We start from the raw sequence: 18,936 nt of genomic DNA on the forward strand, positions 1-18,936 counted from the left end.
GAGGGCGAGAAACAGAGGGGCTGAAACAAAGGGGCTGAAACAGAGGGGCTGAAACAGAGGGGCAGAAACAGAGGGGCTGAAACAGAGGGGCTGAATCGGAGGGGCTGAAACAGAGGGGCTGAAACAGAGGGGCTGAAACAGAGAGTGCGAAACAGAGGGGCTGAAACAGAGGGCGAGAAACAGAGGGGCTAAAACAGAGGGCGATAAACAGAGGGGCTGAAACAGAGGGCAAGAAACAGAGGGGCTGAAACCGAGTGGCTGAAACAGATGGGCTGAAACAGAGTGGCTGAAACAGAGGGCGAGAAACAGAGGGGCTGAAACAGAGGGCAAGAAACAGAGGGGCTGAAACCGAGTGGCTGAAACAGAAGGGCTGAAACAGAGGGGCTGAAACAGAGAGTGCGAAACAGAGGGGCTGAAACAGAGGGCGAGAAACAGAGGGGCTAAAACAGAGGGCGATAAACAGAGGGGCTGAAACAGAGGGCAAGAAACAGAGGGGCTGAAACCGAGTGGCTGAAACAGAGGGGCTGAAACAGAGGGGCTGAATCAGAGGGGCTGAAACAGAAGGCGAGAAACAGACGGGCTGAAACAGAGGGCGAGAAACAGAGGGGCAGAAACAGAGGGCGAGAAACAGAGGGGCTGAAACAGAGGGGCTGAAACAGAGGGCAAGAAACAGAGGGGCTGAAACAGAGGGGCTGAACCAGAGGGCGAGAAACAGAGGGGCTGAAACAAAGGGCGAGAAACAGAGGGGCGGAAACAGAGGGGCAGAAACAGAGGGGCTGAAACAGAGGGGCTGAATCGGAGGGGCTGAAACAGAGGGGCTGAAACAGAGGGGCTGAAACAGAGGGCAAGAAACAGAGGGGCTGAAACAGAGGGGCTGAAACAGAGGGGCAGAAACAGAGGGCGAGAAACAGAGGGGCTGAATCAGAGGGGCTGAATCAGAGGGGCTGAAACAGAGGGGCTGAAACAGAGGGCGAGAAACAGAGGGGCTGAATCAGAGGGGCTGAATCAGAGGGGCTGAAACAGAGGGGCTGAAACAGAGGGCGAGAAACTAAGGGACTGAATCAGAGGGGCTGAAACAGAGGGGCTGAAACAGACGAGCTGAAACAGAGAGCCTGAAACAGAGGGGCTGAAACAGAGGGGCTGAAACAGAGGGCGAGAAACTAAGGTACTGAATCAGAGGGGCTGAAACAGAGGGGCTGAATCAGAGGGGCTGAAACAGAGGGGCTGAATCAGAGGGGCTGAAACAGAGGGGCTGAAACAGAGGGCGAGAAACAGAGAGGCTGAAACAGAGGGCGAGAAACAGAGGGGCTGAAACAGAGGGCGAGAAACAGAGGGGCTGAAACAGAGGGGCTGAAACAGAGGGGCTGAAACAGAGGGCGAGAAACAGAGGGGCTGAAACAGATGGCGAGAAACAGAGGGGCTGAAACAGAGGGCGAGAAACAGAGGGGCTGAATCAGAGGGGCTGAAACAGAGGGCGAGAAACAGAGGGGCTGAAACAGAGGGCGAGAAACAGAGGGGCTGAAACAGAGGTGCTGAAACAGAGGGTGAGAAACAGAGGGGCTGAAACAGAGGGCGAGAGACAGAGGGGCTGAAAGAGAGGGGCTGAAACAGAGGGGCTGATTCAGAGGGGCTGAAACAGAGGGGCTGAATCAGAGGGGCTGACACAGAGGGCGAGAAACAGAGGGGCTGAAACAGAGGGCGAGAAACAGAGGAGCAGAAACAGAGGGCGAGAAACAGAGGGGCTGAAACAGAGGGGCTGAAACAGAGAGTGCGAAACAGAGGGGCTGAAACAGAGGGCGAGAAACAGAGGGGCTGAAACAGAGGGCGAGAAACAGAGGGGCTGAAACAGAGGGCAAGAAACAGAGGGGCTGAAACCGAGTGGCTGAAACAGAAGGGCTGAAACAGAGGGGCTGAAACAGAGTGCGAGAAACAGAGGGGCTGAATCAGATGGGCTGAATCAGAGGGGCTGAAACAGAAGGCGAGAAACAGAGGGGCTGAAACAGAGGGCGAGAAACAGAGGGGCAGAAACAGAGGGCGAGAAACAGAGGGGCCGAAACAGAGGGGCTGAAACAGAGGGGCTGAAACAGAGGGCAAGAAACAGAGGGGCTGAAACAGAGGGCGAGAAACAGAGGGGCTGAAACAGAGGGGCTGAAACAGAGGGGCTGAAACAGAGGGCGAGAAACAGAGGGGCTGAAACAAAGGGCGAGAAACAGAGGGGCTGAAACAGAGGGGCAGAAACAGAGGGGCTGAAACAGAGGGGCTGAATCAGAGGGGCTGAAACAGAGGGGCTGAATCAGAGGGGCTGAAACAGAGGGCGAGAAACAGAGGGGCTGAAACAGAGGGGCTGAATCAGAGCGGCTGAAACAGAGGGGCTGAAACAGAGGGCGAGAAACAGAGAGGCTGAAACAGAGGGCGAGAAACAGAGGGGCTGAAACAGAGGGCAAGAAACAGAGGGGCTGAAACAGAGGGCGAGAAACAGAGGGGCTGAAACAGAGGGGCTGAAACAGAGGGGCTGAAACAGAGGGGCGGAAACAGAGGGCGAGAAACAGAGGGGCAGAAACAGAGGGCAAGAAACAGAGGGGCTGAAACAGAGGGCGAGAAACAGACGGGCAGAAACAGAGAGCGAGAAACAGAGGGACTGAAACAGAGGGGCTGAAACAGAGAGCGCGAAACAGAGGGACTGAAACAGAGGGCGAGAAACAGAGGGGCTGAAACAGAGTGCGAGAAACAGAGGGGCTGAAACAGAGGGCGAGAAACAGAGGGGCTGAAACAGAGGGCGAGAAACAGACGGCCAGAAACAGAGGGCGAGAAACAGAGGGACTGAAACAAAGGGGCTGAAACAGAGAGCGCGAAACAGAGGGACTGAAACAGAGGGCGAGAAACAGAGGGGCTGAAACAGCGGGCAAGAAACAGAGGGGCTGAAACAGAGGGCGAGAAACAGAGGGGCTGAAACAGAGGGCAAGAAACAGAGGGGCTGAAACAGAGTGGCTGAAACAGAGGGCGAGAAACAGATGGGCTGAATCAGACAGGCTGAATCAGATGGGCTGAAACAGAGGGGCTGAAACAGAGGGCGAGAAACAGAGTGGCTGAAACAGAGGGCAAGAAAGAGAGGGCGAGAAACAGGGGCTGAAAAAGTGGGGCTGAAACAAAGGGGCTGAAACAAAGCGCCTGATACAGAGGGCGAGAAACAGAGGGGCTGAAACAGAGGGCGAGAAACAGAGGGGCTGAAACAGAGGGGCTGAAACAGTGGGGCTGAAACAGAGGGCGAGAAACAGAGAGGCTGAAACACAGGGCGAGAAACAGATGGGCTGAAACAGAGGGCGAGAAACAGAGGGGCTGAAACAGAGGGACTGAAACAGAGGGGCTGAAAGAGAGGGGCTGAAACAGAGGGGCTGAAACAGAGGGCAAGAAACAGAGTGGCTGAAACAGAGGGCGAGAAACAGAGGGCGAGAAACAGAGGGGCTGAAAAAGTGGGGCTGAAACAAAGGGGCTGAAACAAAGCGCCTGATACAGAGGGCGAGAAACAGAGGGTCTGAAACAGAGGGCGAGAAAGAGAGGGGCTGAAACAGAGGGGCTGAAACAGTGGGGCTGAAACAGAGTGCGAGAAACAGAGAGGCTGAAACACAGGGCGAGAAACAGAGGGGCTGAAACAGAGGGCGAGAAACAGAGGGGCTGAAACAGAGGGGCTGAAACAGAGGGCGAGAAACAGAGGGGCTGAAACAGAGGGGCTGAAACAGAGAGCGAGAAACAGAGTGGCTGAAACAGAGGGCAAGAATCAGAGGGGCTGAAACAGAGGGCGAGAAACAGAGGTTCTGAAACAGAGGGGCTGAAACAGAGGGGCGGAAACAGAGGGGCTGAAACAGAGAGCGAGAAACAGAGGGGCTGAAACAGAGGGGCTGAAACAGAGGGCGAGAAACAGAGGGGCTGAAACAGAGGGCGAGAAACAGAGGGGCTGAAACAGAGGGCGAGAAACAGAGGGCGAAAAACAGAGGGACTGAAACAGAGGGTCTGAAACAGAGGGGCTGAAACAGAGGGCGAGAAACAGAGTGGCTGAAACAGAGGGCGAGAAACAGAGTGGCTGAAACAGAGGGCAAGAAACAGATGGGCTGAAACAGAGGGCGAGAAACAGAGGGGCTGAAACAGAGGGGCTGAAACAGAGGGGCGGAAACAGAGGGGCTGAAACAGAGGGTGAGAAACATAGTGGCTGAAACAAAGGGGCTGAAACAGTGGGGCTAAAATAGAGGGGCTGAAACAGAGGGCGAGAAATAGAGGGGCTGAAACAGAGGGCGAGAAACAGAGGGGCAGAAACAGAGGGCGAGAAACAGTGGGGCTGAAACAGAGGGGCTGAAACAGACGGCAAGAAACAGAGGGGCTGAAACAGAGGGCGAGAAACAGAGGGGCTGAAACAGAGGGGCTGAAGCAGAGGGGCTGAAACAGAGGGCGAGAAACAGAGGGGCTGAAACAAAGGGCGAGAAACAGAGGGGCTGAAACAGAGGGGCAGAAACAGAGGGGCTGAAACAGAGGGGCTGAATCGGAGGGGCTGAAACAGAGGGGCTGAAACAGAGGGGCTGAAACAGAGAGTGCGAAACAGAGGGGCTGAAACAGAGGGCGAGAAACAGAGGGGCTAAAACAGAGGGCGATAAACAGAGGGGCTGAAACAGAGGGCAAGAAACAGAGGGGCTGAAATCGAGTGGCTGAAACAGAAGGGCTGAAACAGAGGGGCTGAATCAGAGGGGCTGAAACAGAAGGCGAGAAACAGACGGGCTGAAACAGAGGGCGAGAAACAGAGGGGCAGAAACAGAGGGCGAGAAACAGAGGGGCTGAAACAGAGGGGCTGAAACAGAGGGCAAGAAACAGAGGGGCTGAAACAGAGGGTGAGAAACAGAGGGGCTGAAACAGAGGGGCTGAAACAGAGGGGCTGAAACAGAGGGCGAGAAACAGAGGGGCTGAAACAAAGGGCGAGAAACAGAGGGGCGGAAACAGAGGGGCAGAAACAGAAGGGCTGAAACAGAGGGGCTGAATCGGAGGGGCTGAAACAGAGGGGCTGAAAAAGAGGGGCTGAAACAGAGGGCGAGAAACAGAGGGGCTGAAACAGAGGGGCTGAAACAGAGGGGCAGAAACAGAGGGCGAGAAACAGAGGGGCTGAATCAGAGGGGCTGAATCAGAGGGGCTGAAACAGAGGGGCTGAAACAGAGGGCGAGAAACAGAGGGGCTGAATCAGAGGGGCTGAATCAGAGGGGCTGAAACAGAGGGGCTGAAACAGAGGGCGAGAAACTAAGGGACTGAATCAGAGGGGCTGAAACAGAGGGGCTGAAACAGACGGGCTGAAACAGAGAGCCTGAAACAGAGGGGCTGAAACAGAGGGGCTGAAACAGAGGGCGAGAAACTAAGGTACTGAATCAGAGGGGCTGAAACAGAGGGGCTGAATCAGAGGGACTGAAACAGAGGGGCTGAATCAGAGGGGCTGAAACAAAGGGGCTGAAACAGAGGGCGAGAAACAGAGACGCTGAAACATAGGGCGAGAAACAGAGGGGCTGAAACAGAGGGCGAGAAACAGAGGGGCTGAAACAGAGGGGCTGAAACAGAGGGGCTGAAACAGAGGGCGAGAAACAGAGGGGCTGGAACAGATGGCGAGAAACAGAGGGGCTGAAACAGAGGGTGAGAAACAGAGGGGCTGAATCAGAGGGGCTGAAACAGAGGGCGAGAAACAGAGGGGCTGAAACAGAGGGCGAGAAACAGAGGGGCTGAAACAGAGGGCGAGAGACAGAGGGGCTGAAAGAGAGGGGCTGAAACAGAGGGGCTGATTCAGAGGGGCTGAAACAGAGGGGCTGAATCAGAGGGGCTGACACAGAGGGCGAGAAACAGAGGGGCTGAAACAGAGGGCGAGAAACAGAGGAGCAGAAACAGAGTGCGAGAAACAGAGGGGCTGAAACAGAGGGGCTGAAACAGAGAGTGCGAAACAGAGGGGCTGAAACAGAGGGCGAGAAACAGAGGGGCTGAAACAGAGGGCGAGAAACAGAGGGGCTGAAACAGAGTGGCTGAAACAGAGGGCGAGAAACAGATGGGCTGAATCAGACAGGCTGAATCAGATGGGCTGAAACAGAGGGGCTGAAACAGAGGGCGAGAAACAGAGTGGCTGAAACAGAGGGCAAGAAAGAGAGGGCGAGAAACAGGGGCTGAAAAAGTGGGGCTGAAACAAAGGGGCTGAAACAAAGCGCCTGATACAGAGGGCGAGAAACAGAGGGGCTGAAACAGAGGGCGAGAAACAGAGGGGCTGAAACAGAGGGGCTGAAACAGTGGGGCTGAAACAGAGGGCGAGAAACAGAGAGGCTGAAACACAGGGCGAGAAACAGATGGGCTGAAACAGAGGGCGAGAAACAGAGGGGCTGAAACAGAGGGACTGAAACAGAGGGGCTGAAAGAGAGGGGCTGAAACAGAGGGGCTGAAACAGAGGGCAAGAAACAGAGTGGCTGAAACAGAGGGCGAGAAACAGAGGGCGAGAAACAGAGGGGCTGAAAAAGTGGGGCTGAAACAAAGGGGCTGAAACAAAGCGCCTGATACAGAGGGCGAGAAACAGAGGGTCTGAAACAGAGGGCGAGAAAGAGAGGGGCTGAAACAGAGGGGCTGAAACAGTGGGGCTGAAACAGAGTGCGAGAAACAGAGAGGCTGAAACACAGGGCGAGAAACAGAGGGGCTGAAACAGAGGGCGAGAAACAGAGGGGCTGAAACAGAGGGGCTGAAACAGAGGGCGAGAAACAGAGGGGCTGAAACAGAGGGGCTGAAACAGAGAGCGAGAAACAGAGTGGCTGAAACAGAGGGCAAGAATCAGAGGGGCTGAAACAGAGGGCGAGAAACAGAGGTTCTGAAACAGAGGGGCTGAAACAGAGGGGCGGAAACAGAGGGGCTGAAACAGAGAGCGAGAAACAGAGGGGCTGAAACAGAGGGGCTGAAACAGAGGGCGAGAAACAGAGGGGCTGAAACAGAGGGCGAGAAACAGAGGGGCTGAAACAGAGGGCGAGAAACAGAGGGCGAAAAACAGAGGGACTGAAACAGAGGGTCTGAAACAGAGGGGCTGAAACAGAGGGCGAGAAACAGAGTGGCTGAAACAGAGGGCGAGAAACAGAGTGGCTGAAACAGAGGGCAAGAAACAGATGGGCTGAAACAGAGGGCGAGAAACAGAGGGGCTGAAACAGAGGGGCTGAAACAGAGGGGCGGAAACAGAGGGGCTGAAACAGAGGGTGAGAAACATAGTGGCTGAAACAAAGGGGCTGAAACAGTGGGGCTAAAATAGAGGGGCTGAAACAGAGGGCGAGAAATAGAGGGGCTGAAACAGAGGGCGAGAAACAGAGGGGCAGAAACAGAGGGCGAGAAACAGTGGGGCTGAAACAGAGGGGCTGAAACAGACGGCAAGAAACAGAGGGGCTGAAACAGAGGGCGAGAAACAGAGGGGCTGAAACAGAGGGGCTGAAGCAGAGGGGCTGAAACAGAGGGCGAGAAACAGAGGGGCTGAAACAAAGGGCGAGAAACAGAGGGGCTGAAACAGAGGGGCAGAAACAGAGGGGCTGAAACAGAGGGGCTGAATCGGAGGGGCTGAAACAGAGGGGCTGAAACAGAGGGGCTGAAACAGAGAGTGCGAAACAGAGGGGCTGAAACAGAGGGCGAGAAACAGAGGGGCTAAAACAGAGGGCGATAAACAGAGGGGCTGAAACAGAGGGCAAGAAACAGAGGGGCTGAAATCGAGTGGCTGAAACAGAAGGGCTGAAACAGAGGGGCTGAATCAGAGGGGCTGAAACAGAAGGCGAGAAACAGACGGGCTGAAACAGAGGGCGAGAAACAGAGGGGCAGAAACAGAGGGCGAGAAACAGAGGGGCTGAAACAGAGGGGCTGAAACAGAGGGCAAGAAACAGAGGGGCTGAAACAGAGGGTGAGAAACAGAGGGGCTGAAACAGAGGGGCTGAAACAGAGGGGCTGAAACAGAGGGCGAGAAACAGAGGGGCTGAAACAAAGGGCGAGAAACAGAGGGGCGGAAACAGAGGGGCAGAAACAGAAGGGCTGAAACAGAGGGGCTGAATCGGAGGGGCTGAAACAGAGGGGCTGAAAAAGAGGGGCTGAAACAGAGGGCGAGAAACAGAGGGGCTGAAACAGAGGGGCTGAAACAGAGGGGCAGAAACAGAGGGCGAGAAACAGAGGGGCTGAATCAGAGGGGCTGAATCAGAGGGGCTGAAACAGAGGGGCTGAAACAGAGGGCGAGAAACAGAGGGGCTGAATCAGAGGGGCTGAATCAGAGGGGCTGAAACAGAGGGGCTGAAACAGAGGGCGAGAAACTAAGGGACTGAATCAGAGGGGCTGAAACAGAGGGGCTGAAACAGACGGGCTGAAACAGAGAGCCTGAAACAGAGGGGCTGAAACAGAGGGGCTGAAACAGAGGGCGAGAAACTAAGGTACTGAATCAGAGGGGCTGAAACAGAGGGGCTGAATCAGAGGGACTGAAACAGAGGGGCTGAATCAGAGGGGCTGAAACAAAGGGGCTGAAACAGAGGGCGAGAAACAGAGACGCTGAAACATAGGGCGAGAAACAGAGGGGCTGAAACAGAGGGCGAGAAACAGAGGGGCTGAAACAGAGGGGCTGAAACAGAGGGGCTGAAACAGAGGGCGAGAAACAGAGGGGCTGGAACAGATGGCGAGAAACAGAGGGGCTGAAACAGAGGGTGAGAAACAGAGGGGCTGAATCAGAGGGGCTGAAACAGAGGGCGAGAAACAGAGGGGCTGAAACAGAGGGCGAGAAACAGAGGGGCTGAAACAGAGGGCGAGAGACAGAGGGGCTGAAAGAGAGGGGCTGAAACAGAGGGGCTGATTCAGAGGGGCTGAAACAGAGGGGCTGAATCAGAGGGGCTGACACAGAGGGCGAGAAACAGAGGGGCTGAAACAGAGGGCGAGAAACAGAGGAGCAGAAACAGAGTGCGAGAAACAGAGGGGCTGAAACAGAGGGGCTGAAACAGAGAGTGCGAAACAGAGGGGCTGAAACAGAGGGCGAGAAACAGAGGGGCTGAAACAGAGGGCGAGAAACAGAGGGGCTGAAACAGAGTGGCTGAAACAGAGGGCGAGAAACAGATGGGCTGAATCAGACAGGCTGAATCAGATGGGCTGAAACAGAGGGGCTGAAACAGAGGGCGAGAAACAGAGTGGCTGAAACAGAGGGCAAGAAAGAGAGGGCGAGAAACAGGGGCTGAAAAAGTGGGGCTGAAACAAAGGGGCTGAAACAAAGCGCCTGATACAGAGGGCGAGAAACAGAGGGGCTGAAACAGAGGGCGAGAAACAGAGGGGCTGAAACAGAGGGGCTGAAACAGTGGGGCTGAAACAGAGGGCGAGAAACAGAGAGGCTGAAACACAGGGCGAGAAACAGATGGGCTGAAACAGAGGGCGAGAAACAGAGGGGCTGAAACAGAGGGACTGAAACAGAGGGGCTGAAAGAGAGGGGCTGAAACAGAGGGGCTGAAACAGAGGGCAAGAAACAGAGTGGCTGAAACAGAGGGCGAGAAACAGAGGGCGAGAAACAGAGGGGCTGAAAAAGTGGGGCTGAAACAAAGGGGCTGAAACAAAGCGCCTGATACAGAGGGCGAGAAACAGAGGGTCTGAAACAGAGGGCGAGAAAGAGAGGGGCTGAAACAGAGGGGCTGAAACAGTGGGGCTGAAACAGAGTGCGAGAAACAGAGAGGCTGAAACACAGGGCGAGAAACAGAGGGGCTGAAACAGAGGGCGAGAAACAGAGGGGCTGAAACAGAGGGGCTGAAACAGAGGGCGAGAAACAGAGGGGCTGAAACAGAGGGGCTGAAACAGAGAGCGAGAAACAGAGTGGCTGAAACAGAGGGCAAGAATCAGAGGGGCTGAAACAGAGGGCGAGAAACAGAGGTTCTGAAACAGAGGGGCTGAAACAGAGGGGCGGAAACAGAGGGGCTGAAACAGAGAGCGAGAAACAGAGGGGCTGAAACAGAGGGGCTGAAACAGAGGGCGAGAAACAGAGGGGCTGAAACAGAGGGCGAGAAACAGAGGGGCTGAAACAGAGGGCGAGAAACAGAGGGCGAAAAACAGAGGGACTGAAACAGAGGGTCTGAAACAGAGGGGCTGAAACAGAGGGCGAGAAACAGAGTGGCTGAAACAGAGGGCGAGAAACAGAGTGGCTGAAACAGAGGGCAAGAAACAGATGGGCTGAAACAGAGGGCGAGAAACAGAGGGGCTGAAACAGAGGGGCTGAAACAGAGGGGCGGAAACAGAGGGGCTGAAACAGAGGGTGAGAAACATAGTGGCTGAAACAAAGGGGCTGAAACAGTGGGGCTAAAATAGATCGGGCTGAAACAGAGGGCGAGAAATAGAGGGGCTGAAACAGAGGGCGAGAAACAGAGGGGCAGAAACAGAGGGCGAGAAACAGTGGGGCTGAAACAGAGGGGCTGAAACAGACGGCAAGAAACAGAGGGGCTGAAACAGAGGGCGAGAAACTAAGGGACTGAATCAGAGGGGCTGAAACAGAGGGGCTGAAACAGACGGGCTGAAACAGAGAGCCTGAAACAGAGGGGCTGAAACAGAGGGGCTGAAACAGAGGGCGAGAAACTAAGGTACTGAATCAGAGGGGCTGAAACAGAGGGGCTGAATCAGAGGGACTGAAACAGAGGGGCTGAATCAGAGGGGCTGAAACAAAGGGGCTGAAACAGAGGGCGAGAAACAGAGACGCTGAAACATAGGGCGAGAAACAGAGGGGCTGAAACAGAGGGCGAGAAACAGAGGGGCTGAAACAGAGGGGCTGAAACAGAGGGGCTGAAACAGAGGGCGAGAAACAGAGGGGCTGGAACAGATGGCGAGAAACAGAGGGGCTGAAACAGAGGGTGAGAAACAGAGGGGCTGAATCAGAGGGGCTGAAACAGAGGGCGAGAAACAGAGGGGCTGAAACAGAGGGCGAGAAACAGAGGGGCTGAAACAGAGGGCGAGAGACAGAGGGGCTGAAAGAGAGGGGCTGAAACAGAGGGGCTGATTCAGAGGGGCTGAAACAGAGGGGCTGAATCAGAGGGGCTGACACAGAGGGCGAGAAACAGAGGGGCTGAAACAGAGGGCGAGAAACAGAGGAGCAGAAACAGAGTGCGAGAAACAGAGGGGCTGAAACAGAGGGGCTGAAACAGAGAGTGCGAAACAGAGGGGCTGAAACAGAGGGCGAGAAACAGAGGGGCTGAAACAGAGGGCGAGAAACAGAGGGGCTGAAACAGAGTGGCTGAAACAGAGGGCGAGAAACAGATGGGCTGAATCAGACAGGCTGAATCAGATGGGCTGAAACAGAGGGGCTGAAACAGAGGGCGAGAAACAGAGTGGCTGAAACAGAGGGCAAGAAAGAGAGGGCGAGAAACAGGGGCTGAAAAAGTGGGGCTGAAACAAAGGGGCTGAAACAAAGCGCCTGATACAGAGGGCGAGAAACAGAGGGGCTGAAACAGAGGGCGAGAAACAGAGGGGCTGAAACAGAGGGGCTGAAACAGTGGGGCTGAAACAGAGGGCGAGAAACAGAGAGGCTGAAACACAGGGCGAGAAACAGATGGGCTGAAACAGAGGGCGAGAAACAGAGGGGCTGAAACAGAGGGACTGAAACAGAGGGGCTGAAAGAGAGGGGCTGAAACAGAGGGGCTGAAACAGAGGGCAAGAAACAGAGTGGCTGAAACAGAGGGCGAGAAACAGAGGGCGAGAAACAGAGGGGCTGAAAAAGTGGGGCTGAAACAAAGGGGCTGAAACAAAGCGCCTGATACAGAGGGCGAGAAACAGAGGGTCTGAAACAGAGGGCGAGAAAGAGAGGGGCTGAAACAGAGGGGCTGAAACAGTGGGGCTGAAACAGAGTGCGAGAAACAGAGAGGCTGAAACACAGGGCGAGAAACAGAGGGGCTGAAACAGAGGGCGAGAAACAGAGGGGCTGAAACAGAGGGGCTGAAACAGAGGGCGAGAAACAGAGGGGCTGAAACAGAGGGGCTGAAACAGAGAGCGAGAAACAGAGTGGCTGAAACAGAGGGCAAGAATCAGAGGGGCTGAAACAGAGGGCGAGAAACAGAGGTTCTGAAACAGAGGGGCTGAAACAGAGGGGCGGAAACAGAGGGGCTGAAACAGAGAGCGAGAAACAGAGGGGCTGAAACAGAGGGGCTGAAACAGAGGGCGAGAAACAGAGGGGCTGAAACAGAGGGCGAGAAACAGAGGGGCTGAAACAGAGGGCGAGAAACAGAGGGCGAAAAACAGAGGGACTGAAACAGAGGGTCTGAAACAGAGGGGCTGAAACAGAGGGCGAGAAACAGAGTGGCTGAAACAGAGGGCGAGAAACAGAGTGGCTGAAACAGAGGGCAAGAAACAGATGGGCTGAAACAGAGGGCGAGAAACAGAGGGGCTGAAACAGAGGGGCTGAAACAGAGGGGCGGAAACAGAGGGGCTGAAACAGAGGGTGAGAAACATAGTGGCTGAAACAAAGGGGCTGAAACAGTGGGGCTAAAATAGATCGGGCTGAAACAGAGGGCGAGAAATAGAGGGGCTGAAACAGAGGGCGAGAAACAGAGGGGCAGAAACAGAGGGCGAGAAACAGTGGGGCTGAAACAGAGGGGCTGAAACAGACGGCAAGAAACAGAGGGGCTGAAACAGAGGGCGAGAAACAGAGGGGCTGAAACAGAGGGGCTGAAGCAGAGGGGCTGAAACAGAGGGCGAGAAACAGAGGGGCTGAAACAAAGGGCGAGAAACAGAGGGGCTGAAACAGAGGGGCAGAAACAGAGGGGCTGAAACAGAGGGGCTGAATCGGAGGGGCTGAAACAGAGGGGCTGAAACAGAGGGGCTGAAACAGAGAGTGCGAAACAGAGGGGCTGAAACAGAGGGCGAGAAACAGAGGGGCTAAAACAGAGGGCGATAAACAGAGGGGCTGAAACAGAGGGCAAGAAACAGAGGGGCTGAAATCGAGTGGCTGAAACAGAAGGGCTGAAACAGAGGGGCTGAATCAGAGGGGCTGAAACAGAAGGCGAGAAACAGACGGGCTGAAACAGAGGGCGAGAAACAGAGGGGCAGAAACAGAGGGCGAGAAACAGAGGGGCTGAAACAGAGGGGCTGAAACAGAGGGCAAGAAACAGAGGGGCTGAAACAGAGGGTGAGAAACAGAGGGGCTGAAACAGAGGGGCTGAAACAGAGGGGCTGAAACAGAGGGCGAGAAACAGAGGGGCTGAAACAAAGGGCGAGAAACAGAGGGGCGGAAACAGAGGGGCAGAAACAGAAGGGCTGAAACAGAGGGGCTGAATCGGAGGGGCTGAAACAGAGGGGCTGAAAAAGAGGGGCTGAAACAGAGGGCGAGAAACAGAGGGGCTGAAACAGAGGGGCTGAAACAGAGGGGCAGAAACAGAGGGCGAGAAACAGAGGGGCTGAATCAGAGGGGCTGAATCAGAGGGGCTGAAACAGAGGGGCTGAAACAGAGGGCGAGAAACAGAGGGGCTGAATCAGAGGGGCTGAATCAGAGGGGCTGAAACAGAGGGGCTGAAACAGAGGGCGAGAAACTAAGGGACTGAATCAGAGGGGCTGAAACAGAGGGGCTGAAACAGACGGGCTGAAACAGAGAGCCTGAAACAGAGGGGCTGAAACAGAGGGGCTGAAACAGAGGGCGAGAAACTAAGGTACTGAATCAGAGGGGCTGAAACAGAGGGGCTGAATCAGAGGGACTGAAACAGAGGGGCTGAATCAGAGGGGCTGAAACAAAGGGGCTGAAACAGAGGGCGAGAAACAGAGACGCTGAAACATAGGGCGAGAAACAGAGGGGCTGAAACAGAGGGCGAGAAACAGAGGGGCTGAAACAGAGGGGCTGAAACAGAGGGGCTGAAACAGAGGGCGAGAAACAGAGGGGCTGGAACAGATGGCGAGAAACAGAGGGGCTGAAACAGAGGGTGAGAAACAGAGGGGCTGAATCAGAGGGGCTGAAACAGAGGGCGAGAAACAGAGGGGCTGAAACAGAGGGCGAGAAACAGAGGGGCTGAAACAGAGGTGCTGAAACAGAGGGTGAGAAACAGAGGGGCTGAAACAGAGGGCGAGAGACAGAGGGGCTGAAAGAGAGGGGCTGAAACAGAGGGGCTGATTCAGAGGGGCTGAAACAGAGGGGCTGAATCAGAGGGGCTGACACAGAGGGCGAGAAACAGAGGGGCTGAAACAGAGGGCGAGAAACAGAGGAGCAGAAACAGAGTGCGAGAAACAGAGGGGCTGAAACAGAGGGGCTGAAACAGAGAGTGCGAAACAGAGGGGCTGAAACAGAGGGCGAGAAACAGAGGGGCTGAAACAGAGGGCGAGAAACAGAGGGGCTGAAACAGAGTGGCTGAAACAGAGGGCGAGAAACAGATGGGCTGAATCAGACAGGCTGAATCAGATGGGCTGAAACAGAGGGGCTGAAACAGAGGGCGAGAAACAGAGTGGCTGAAACAGAGGGCAAGAAAGAGAGGGCGAGAAACAGGGGCTGAAAAAGTGGGGCTGAAACAAAGGGGCTGAAACAAAGCGCCTGATACAGAGGGCGAGAAACAGAGGGGCTGAAACAGAGGGCGAGAAACAGAGGGGCTGAAACAGAGGGGCTGAAACAGTGGGGCTGAAACAGAGGGCGAGAAACAGAGAGGCTGAAACACAGGGCGAGAAACAGATGGGCTGAAACAGAGGGCGAGAAACAGAGGGGCTGAAACAGAGGGACTGAAACAGAGGGGCTGAAAGAGAGGGGCTGAAACAGAGGGGCTGAAACAGAGGGCAAGAAACAGAGTGGCTGAAACAGAGGGCGAGAAACAGAGGGCGAGAAACAGAGGGGCTGAAAAAGTGGGGCTGAAACAAAGGGGCTGAAACAAAGCGCCTGATACAGAGGGCGAGAAACAGAGGGTCTGAAACAGAGGGCGAGAAAGAGAGGGGCTGAAACAGAGGGGCTGAAACAGTGGGGCTGAAACAGAGTGCGAGAAACAGAGAGGCTGAAACACAGGGCGAGAAACAGAGGGGCTGAAACAGAGGGCGAGAAACAGAGGGGCTGAAACAGAGGGGCTCAAACAGAGGGCGAGAAACAGAGGGGCTGAAACAGAGGGGCTGAAACAGAGAGCGAGAAACAGAGTGGCTGAAACAGAGGGCAAGAATCAGAGGGGCTGAAACAGAGGGCGAGAAACAGAGGTTCTGAAACAGAGGGGCTGAAACAGAGGGGCGGAAACAGAGGGGCTGAAACAGAGAGCGAGAAACAGAGGGGCTGAAACAGAGGGGCTGAAACAGAGGGCGAGAAACAGAGGGGCTGAAACAGAGGGCGAGAAACAGAGGGGCTGAAACAGAGGGCGAGAAACAGAGGGCGAAAAACAGAGGGACTGAAACAGAGGGTCTGAAACAGAGGGGCTGAAACAGAGGGCGAGAAACAGAGTGGCTGAAACAGAGGGCGAGAAACAGAGTGGCTGAAACAGAGGGCAAGAAACAGATGGGCTGAAACAGAGGGCGAGAAACAGAGGGGCTGAAACAGAGGGGCTGAAACAGAGGGGCGGAAACAGAGGGGCTGAAACAGAGGGTGAGAAACATAGTGGCTGAAACAAAGGGGCTGAAACAGTGGGGCTAAAATAGAGGGGCTGAAACAGAGGGCGAGAAATAGAGGGGCTGAAACAGAGGGCGAGAAACAGAGGGGCAGAAACAGAGGGCGAGAAACAGTGGGGCTGAAACAGAGGGGCTGAAACAGACGGCAAGAAACAGAGGGGCTGAAACAGAGGGCGAGAAACAGAGGGGCTGAAACAGAGGGGCTGAAGCAGAGGGGCTGAAACAGAGGGCGAGAAACAGAGGGGCTGAAACAAAGGGCGAGAAACAGAGGGGCTGAAACAGAGGGGCAGAAACAGAGGGGCTGAAACAGAGGGGCTGAATCGGAGGGGCTGAAACAGAGGGGCTGAAACAGAGGGGCTGAAACAGAGAGTGCGAAACAGAGGGGCTGAAACAGAGGGCGAGAAACAGAGGGGCTAAAACAGAGGGCGATAAACAGAGGGGCTGAAACAGAGGGCAAGAAACAGAGGGGCTGAAATCGAGTGGCTGAAACAGAAGGGCTGAAACAGAGGGGCTGAATCAGAGGGGCTGAAACAGAAGGCGAGAAACAGACGGGCTGAAACAGAGGGCGAGAAACAGAGGGGCAGAAACAGAGGGCGAGAAACAGAGGGGCTGAAACAGAGGGGCTGAAACAGAGGGCAAGAAACAGAGGGGCTGAAACAGAGGGTGAGAAACAGAGGGGCTGAAACAGAGGGGCTGAAACAGAGGGGCTGAAACAGAGGGCGAGAAACAGAGGGGCTGAAACAAAGGGCGAGAAACAGAGGGGCGGAAACAGAGGGGCAGAAACAGAAGGGCTGAAACAGAGGGGCTGAATCGGAGGGGCTGAAACAGAGGGGCTGAAAAAGAGGGGCTGAAACAGAGGGCGAGAAACAGAGGGGCTGAAACAGAGGGGCTGAAACAGAGGGGCAGAAACAGAGGGCGAGAAACAGAGGGGCTGAATCAGAGGGGCTGAATCAGAGGGGCTGAAACAGAGGGGCTGAAACAGAGGGCGAGAAACAGAGGGGCTGAATCAGAGGGGCTGAATCAGAGGGGCTGAAACAGAGGGGCTGAAACAGAGGGCGAGAAACTAAGGGACTGAATCAGAGGGGCTGAAACAGAGGGGCTGAAACAGACGGGCTGAAACAGAGAGCCTGAAACAGAGGGGCTGAAACAGAGGGGCTGAAACAGAGGGCGAGAAACTAAGGTACTGAATCAGAGGGGCTGAAACAGAGGGGCTGAATCAGAGGGACTGAAACAGAGGGGCTGAATCAGAGGGGCTGAAACAAAGGGGCTGAAACAGAGGGCGAGAAACAGAGACGCTGAAACATAGGGCGAGAAACAGAGGGGCTGAAACAGAGGGCGAGAAACAGAGGGGCTGAAACAGAGGGGCTGAAACAGAGGGGCTGAAACAGAGGGCGAGAAACAGAGGGGCTGGAACAGATGGCGAGAAACAGAGGGGCTGAAACAGAGGGTGAGAAACAGAGGGGCTGAATCAGAGGGGCTGAAACAGAGGGCGAGAAACAGAGGGGCTGAAACAGAGGGCGAGAAACAGAGGGGCTGAAACAGAGGTGCTGAAACAGAGGGTGAGAAACAGAGGGGCTGAAACAGAGGGCGAGAGACAGAGGGGCTGAAAGAGAGGGGCTGAAACAGAGGGGCTGATTCAGAGGGGCTGAAACAGAGGGGCTGAATCAGAGGGGCTGACACAGAGGGCGAGAAACAGAGGGGCTGAAACAGAGGGCGAGAAACAGAGGAGCAGAAACAGAGTGCGAGAAACAGAGGGGCTGAAACAGAGGGGCTGAAACAGAGAGTGCGAAACAGAGGGGCTGAAACAGAGGGCGAGAAACAGAGGGGCTGAAACAGAGGGCGAGAAACAGAGGGGCTGAAACAGAGGGAAAGAAACAGAGGGGCTGAAACCGAGTGGCTGAAACAGAAGGGCTGAAACAGAGGGGCTGAAACAGAGTGCGAGAAACAGAGGGGCTGAATCAGAGGGGCTGAATCAGAGGGGCTGAAAAGGAGGGGCTGAATCAGAGGGGCTGAAACAGAAGGCGAGAAACAGAGGGGCTGAAACAGAGGGCGAGAAACAGAGGGGCAGAAACAGAGGGCGAGAAGCAGAGGGGCCGAAACAGAGGGGCTGAAACCGAGGGGCTGAAACAGAGGGCAAGAAACAGAGGGGCTGAAACAGAGGGCGAGAAACAGAGGGGCTGAAACAGAGGGGCTGAAACAGAGGGGCTGAAACAGAGGGCGAGAAACAGAGGGGCTGAAACAAAGGGCGAGAAACAGAGGGGCTGAAACAGAGGGGCAGAAACAGAGGGGCTGACACAGAGGGGCTGAATCGGAGGGGCTGAAACAGAGGGGCTGAAACAGAGGGCAAGAAACAGAGGGCAAGAAACAGAGGGGCTGAAACAGAGGGGCTGAAACAGAGGGGCAGAAACAGAGGGCGAGAAACAGAGGGGCTGAAACAGAGGGGCTGAAACAGAGGGCGAGAAACAGAGGGGCTGAATCAGAGGGGCTGAATCAGAGGGGCTGAAACAGAGGGACTGAAACAGAGGGCGAGAAACTAAGGGACTGAATCAGAGAGGGTGAAACAGAGGGGCTGAAACAGACGGGCTGAAACAGAGAGCCTGAAACAGAGGGGCTGAAACAGAGGGGCTGAAATAGAGGGGCTGAAACAGAGGGGCTGAATCAGAGGGGCTGAAACAGAGGGGCTGAATCAGAGGGGCTGAAACAGAGGGCGAGAAACAGAGCGGCTGAAACAGAGGGGCTGAATCAGAGCGGCTGAAACAGAGGGGCTGAAACAGAGGGCGAGAAACAGAGAGGCTGAAACAGAGGGCGAGAAACAGAGGGGCTGAAACAGAGGGCAAGAAACAGAGGGGCTGAAACAGAGGGCGAGAAACAGAGGGGCTGAAACAGAGGGGCTGAAACAGAGGGGCTGAAACAGAGGGGCTGAAACAGAGGGCGAGAAACAGAGGGGCTGAAACAGAGGGCGAGAAACAGAGGGGCTGAAACGGAGGGCGCGAAACAGAGGGCGAGAAACAGAGGGACTGAAACAGAGGGTCTGAAACAGAGGGGCTGAAACAGAGGGCGAGAAACAGAGGGGGTGAAACGGAGGGCGAGAAACAGAGGGGCTGAAACAGAGGGCGAGAAACAGAGGGGCTGAAACAGAGGGGCTGAAACAGTGGGGCTGAAACAGAGGGGCTGAAACAGAGGGTGAGAAATAAAGGGGCTGAAACAGAGGGCGAGAAACAGAGGGGCTGAAACAGAGGGCGAGAAACAGAGGGGCTGAAACAGAGGGCGAGAAACAGAGGGGCTGAAACAGAGGGGCTGAAACAGAGGGGCTGAAACAGAGGGCAAGAAATAGAGGGGCTGAAAAAGAGGGCGAGAAACAGA

This window comes from Chiloscyllium punctatum, unplaced genomic scaffold, assembly GCF_047496795.1.
Source record: "Chiloscyllium punctatum isolate Juve2018m unplaced genomic scaffold, sChiPun1.3 scaffold_56, whole genome shotgun sequence".
Taxonomy (NCBI): Eukaryota; Metazoa; Chordata; class Chondrichthyes; order Orectolobiformes; family Hemiscylliidae; genus Chiloscyllium; species Chiloscyllium punctatum.